This window comes from Mustela putorius, unplaced genomic scaffold (assembly GCF_011764305.1).
Source record: "Mustela putorius furo isolate JIRA1106 unplaced genomic scaffold, ASM1176430v1.1 tig00003854_pilon_pilon_pilon, whole genome shotgun sequence".
Lineage (NCBI taxonomy): Eukaryota > Metazoa > Chordata > Mammalia > Carnivora > Mustelidae > Mustela > Mustela putorius.
Window position 1 is genome coordinate 8591674 of NW_025422006.1, and position 6415 is coordinate 8598088.

Here is a 6415-nt window from a genome sequence, read left to right on the forward strand (position 1 = left end):
TTCCCCAAAGTCAAATCTATAAGTCGTTCCCCCCAAAACAAAGCAGAATGACCGTTATCAAAAAAGGTTGGTGCAAATCTTCGCTCCGTCCGCGCCCCAGGTGTGAACAATACCTATCAGATCTGAGCAAGGTTTGCAAAGAACTCCAGTGGGAAAACCTGCTCACCTTGCCAGGGAATCTCGAATTTATATAATCATGGGATCCTTCTGGTACATAACATTTAGAAAACTGATACTCTACAGAATATCCGTGGTCAAAAGCTGTTCTGCATGATTTGTAATGGTCCCGAATATTCGGTGATTTATGCAATCCCTTACGAACTTTTACAAACAAAACCAACCACCAAGCCCAGTTTTGCAACTAAATCTTTACAAACACGAATTCCTTGGAGATGCAATTGCTTTGTCAAGGATGCGAACCTTACAGTTTTCTTTTTTCAGAAATGGGTATTGTAGATAAAATTGTCTTGCGTTTGCATGAGAACTTGAATGCTACATTTCCATTCTAAGTTTACTTCATTAATAATTAATGGAGACACTGAACCAGGCAAGCCTCTACTAGATGCTTAATATCCCGTTTCTACTCTAAGACCAACATGAAAAAACAGCTGAAACTCTCATATACTCCTGGAGCAAACAAACTGGTACTTTGCAAAACTGTCGGCAGCATCTACTAAAAATGAACACAAGCACACTCCATGTATTACTTTTCTAGTGCTGTATAACCCATCACCACAAACTTAGCGGCTTAAAACAAAACCATAGTCAACTCACAGTTCTGTAGATCAGTCTGACACAGGGTGGCTGGGTTGTCGTCTCCTGCCCAACGCTGAAATCAAGGTGTTCCAAGGACCGAGTCCTTACCTGGAGTCCTTGGGGAGAAATCCACATTCTATCTCCTTCAGGTTGTTGGCAAAATTCAGGTCCTTGAGGTCCTGTTTCCTTGCTGGTGGGCAGCTGAGAGCCACCCTCCGCTCCCTGAGGGGACCCCGCAGTCCTTGCATGGGGACCCCGGATTATGAAGCCAGCAACAACGCCGGAAGGCTCCCTTACGTCCAGTGTCTCCGTCTCTCTCTCCTGCTCCTAGCTGCAGAGGAACTCTCTGTATTTAAGGTGGCTGGTGTGATCAGGTTCACCTGGCTATCTCGGTCTCATAAAGCCCACCTGGATAATATCCCTGTCCTTAGGGCATGGAATCGGGCGGCTATTTTGGTATTCTGCCCGCCTCCTCCCATAACTGAGTTCCAGTCCTAGATACATACCCAGCGGAAATGCATACACAGTTTTCTCCAAAATGCAGGCACAGAAGGCTAAGAGAAACACGATTCATAGTAGCCAAAACCTAGAGAAACTCTTTAACAATAATAATGGTATATTTTTATAATATACACACACAGTGTGGAGTAACCAGGTCAGTATTTCATGGGACTAAGTGCAGGGGGCACCTAACGGAGCCCAGAAAGTCACAGAAGGCTTCCCGGGGAAAGTATAGCTTTCACGGCAAAGAATGAGAGTGAGTGATGGGGTAAAAGTGGGCAGGACTGGCTCTGCAATTGACATAATAATAGGAAAAGAGGTGACATGCATGTAAAAATTATGAGCAGATGGGTATCATAAATGGACAGCAAAATGTGTGTGTGGGGGGCAATGACATGCCCAGAGAAGTAGACAAGGATCAGAACATGGAGAACCTTGGAGACCACATTAATACGACTGACCTCGGGGCGCCTGGGTGGTTCAGTTGAGCATCTGACTTTTGATTTCAGCTCAGGTCATGATCTCAGGGTCCCGAGAGGGAGCCCTATGTTGGCTCCACACTGGGTATAGAGCCTGTTTAAGATTCTCTCTCCCTCAGCCCCTCCCCCAACTCCTCTCCTGTGCTCTCTAAAAAAACAAAGATTGAGGCTGACCTTAATCCTGTTGCTGATGGCGACAGAAGAGGAGGACCTTGTAAAAGAAAGGATATGGACATATTCACAATTGGGATCAGGACACTGCAAAGTGGAAGGTGACATTTCAAGAGGAACGTGAGGACACTAGGTTAGTTAGGAGGCTGTTCAAGGAGTACAGGTTAAGAGATGGGAACCTGAGTTGCTGGCATGAAAGGAGCAGGAAAGTTATCAGAAGTCTGGAAGACTCGTATCCACCTCCATGCCCCAAATCTCAGAGTCCTATGAGCGTTTTTGTGGTTTTGAATCCCATTAGCTCTCAAGAGGACATGTGCCGATCCTAATCCCCACTAGCAAATGCCCGTGTCTCCCAGTTCTTGACAGAATGGGTGTTTAAAAAAAAAATCTCACCACTTACATAGGCAATAACTGTACCTCATTATTTTATATTGTATTTTTGGTCGAAAGTATTAACATTTTTAAAATGTGCGTTGACTGTCATTTTGTAAAGTATCAATTCACATCACTTTAGGCTAGATTGTTCTAATGGTGTTCGTTTCTTCCTATTGTGAGAAATTATAAAGATACTAACCCCTTTGAAGTGCGTTTCTCCATATCCACACCTTTTGATTTTGTGGAGGCTGATTTTTTTTTCATTTCTAATAATTTCACGTGATTAATTAAATCAATTCCTCTATTATTGATTTAATAATATTTAATTAATATTTAATAATATTTCCACCTTGGGATTTAGGCATTTGAGTTCTTCCCCAATCATGACTGGTGAATCTTTTTTTTTTTTTTTAAGATTATTTATTTATTTATTTGACAGAGAGACATCACAAGTAGGCAGAGAGAGAGAGGAGGAAGCAGGCTCCCCGCTGAGCAGAGAGCCTGATGCGAGACTCGATCCCAGGACCCTGAGATCACGACCTGAGCCGAAGGCAGCGGCCTAACCCACTGAGCCACCCAGGCGCCCATGACTGGTGAATCTTTACCTAGATTTTCTTTAGGTGCTTTAGTCATTTTATTTAAATCTTCAATTGATATAGGATTTATTTTGGTATATACTATACAGTATCTTAATTTTTTTCTGGATAATCATTTGGCTAAACAAAATGGGTAATTCATGCTTTTCCTGTTGATTTGGAATACCACTCATATATATTAAATTCTTAGGTCTTCAAAACAGGCTGTAATTCATGAGCCAAATTCCCCTACGTTACTTTTCTTTTCTAAAATACTCTCAACTGTTTTTGCAAATAAGGGTTAAGTGAGCTTCCTAGAGTGAACTGAAATGTTTCTCATCATTTTCTATGCTCTGTGTTCTAACAGTTTAAAATCTAAAGGAGATATTGGTTCCTTAAAGCTTTGAAAGATTTTGTTTATAAAATTTTCCAGGTGCTGAAATTCTCTGACATTTGTCAACTTCTTTTATAGCTTTTGGTCCATATAATTTACCATCCATTAAAAGTGTTCTTTGGGGGGCACCTGGTAGCTCAGCGGGTTAAAGCCTCTGCCTTCGGCTCAGGTCATGATCCCAGAGTCCTGGGATCGAGCCCTACATCGGACTCTCTGCTCAGCAGGGAGCCTGCTTTCCCCTCTCTCTCTGCCTGCCTCTCTGCCTGCTTGTGATCTCTGTCTGTCAAATAAATAAATAAAAAAATTTTAAAAAAAAAAAAAGTGTTCTTTGGGGTGCCTGGCTGGCTCAGTCCATAGAGCATGTGACTCTTGATCTCAGGGTGGAGCACCACACTGGGTGTAGAGGTTACTTAAAAATAACATCTTCTGGGGCGCCTGGGTAGCTCAGTGGGTTAAGCCCCTGCCTTCAGCTTGGGTCATGATCTCAGGGTCCTGGGATGGAGCACCCCCATTGGGCTCTCTGCTCAGCAGGGAGCCTGCTTCCCCCTCTTTTTCTGCTGCCTCTCTGCCTACTTGTGATCTCTTTCTCTGTCAAATAAATAAATATTATCTTTTTTTTTTAAGTTAACTATTTGTTTTAAAAAAATCTTCTAAGAAACAGGCAAATCTTCTTTAACTAAAAGAACCATTTAATCAAAATGTCCAAAAATATTAACGTATCATACCTATAGCTAATTTCTCTTTTCATTCATAACCTGCATTCAGATTTTCTTTTTCTTGCTAGGCTTTGTCAAAAGTGTGTATTTTATTGGTCTTTTTAAAGATACACTTTTTGGGTTACCTATCAATCCCATTTAAATTTTATTCTTTCCTCGTGCTTTTCCTAATTTTTTTTTTACTTTTTGGCTTCTGAATTGATTGCTTGGTTTATTTTTATTTTGTTCATGGATTTAAGCATGTAAGGCTCTAAGTTTTACTTGAGGTAGAGCTTTGGGATTTTTTTTGGATTTATAATTTTCCCATTTTTATTGTCTTAAACTGTGATTATAATTTGTATTTTTGTCTTTGACCTATGAATTATATGACAGCATTTTTAATTTCCACTATTTAAAAAAATTATCATTTTGTTATGAATCGCTCACTTTACCGCCTGTGGTCAGAAAATGTAGTCTACAGTGTGTTACTTATAGTCTTACTATATTCTCTATTTTTGTCCAGGTTCCTTGGATATTTGAAAAGAACATGCATATTATAAAAATACTCTTTCTCTTCTTTGGGTAAGACGGTGGTTTTCATGAAATCCTCCTGCTGGTTTTTTGTTTTTTGGGTTTTCTTTCGCATTTTTTTGCTTTGCAGTTTGATGGACTGTGACTAGGCATGGTTACATTTTCAATCGAGAATGTGCCCATACAAAGTAATTTTTTCCTGAAATTCTATTTTTTTAATAAATATTTTTATTTATTTATTAGACAGAGATCACAAGTAGGCAGAGAGGCAGGCGGAGGGGTCGGGGAAGCAGGTTCTCCACTGAGCAGAGAGCCTGATTCGGGGCTCGATCCCAGGACCCTGGGATCATGACCCGAGCTGAAGGCAGAGGCTTAACCCACTGAGCAACCCAGGTGCCCCTTAAATCCTATTTTTTCCTGATACCAATATGACTACTCTTGTTCAGTGGATTCTTTGCCTTGTTTTTAACAATCACTCTGTTTAGCTAGTGTCGTTTCATTATTAGGGGACCCTCTAGTGAAATGTGCGCGGGCGTGCGCGCGCGCACACACACACGTTTGCAGGTGCACACATAGGCAGTACTTCATTTTTTGATCCAAATTGAAAATCCGACTTTAAATAAGGACATTTAGGTGACACGCGTATTCTGTGTTTCTTATTTTGTCTGTTTCTTCTCATTTTGCCTTCTTTTGCTGGGCATCGATCCGGACTAATTTGTTTTCACTTTCTACAGACTGTGCAGGACGTCACTGTCCTTCCCCTTTTAGGTCTTTCACTTCCCGATTATTCCTGCCCCTACCCAAGCAGCCGTCTGTTTTCACCATTCTCATGTAAGGGCTCTAATAAGCCACCAATAACTTCAGAGTCCTAAATACAGCGAAGGCTTCCCTTTTCGCGAGCTCTGGTCTTACTACACCCTCCTCGTGACATTCAACACATCTGATCACTCTGCCCCCCCCCCCTTCTGCCCCTTAGTCTAAGACCCTGCCCTTGTCTGGATTTTGTCTGCTGGTCATTGCTGTCTTTCTGTCCTTCCTTCTCCTCTCTCTCCGTCTCCGCCCCGTCCCCACTAGGCGCTAACACTGCCCTTTCCGTCTATATTCTACCACTGGGGAGTTCCTCCACTTGTGGCTTTAGCTACTCTCAGATATGCCTGACTTCCAAATCTCCAGTCCAGATCACTTTTTCGAGCCCTAAACTAATATACGCCATCATGTCGCCTTCCCCCCACACTTAGGTCATATGCCTCTTGTTTTCATCACGTTCTTCTCACGATCTGCAATTGTACGGAAAATTTACTTATGTGTTTCCATTCACGGACAGTATAGCCCCCGACTGCAGAAAGCTTGTAGGTTTTTCTTCAGTCTTGCATCCGCAGTGACAACAGTGCCTGACGTTAATAGGGGCTCAGCAAAATGGGTCAAATGAAAATGACTCTTAATAAATCCCACTGACCTGATGCAGGCATGGAATTGACGGAGAACTGGATTGAGCAGATCCAGTTGTCTACACCTGTCTACACCACTTACTAGACGTGTCTTTTAGCCAATTATCTGACCCTCAGTTTCTTCGTCTGAAATATGAGGATAACAAAGGCCTCTACTAGACGGGGCTGCACAGAACTGCTCCATGGATTAAACGAGAAGACAGACCTAAACACAGTACATAGTAAGGGCTTAATAAATTGTAGCTAGCTAGTGTGCATCTATAGAAATTAACCGAGCGCGCGCGCACACACACACACACACATTTTGTTCACTTCATTTAGTGTAATGGTTCTACTGTCCTGTCTTTGGGACCTCGACTTGCGTCTTCTTAACAACATTGTATCTCAAGAGCAGAGTCGGAGTCCCTAACGTCCTCCGCCCACTGCCTAGGCCGCCCCAGCACGGTTATGAGCTTTTATAAACCTCTTTAAATGATTTACCTGAAAATAT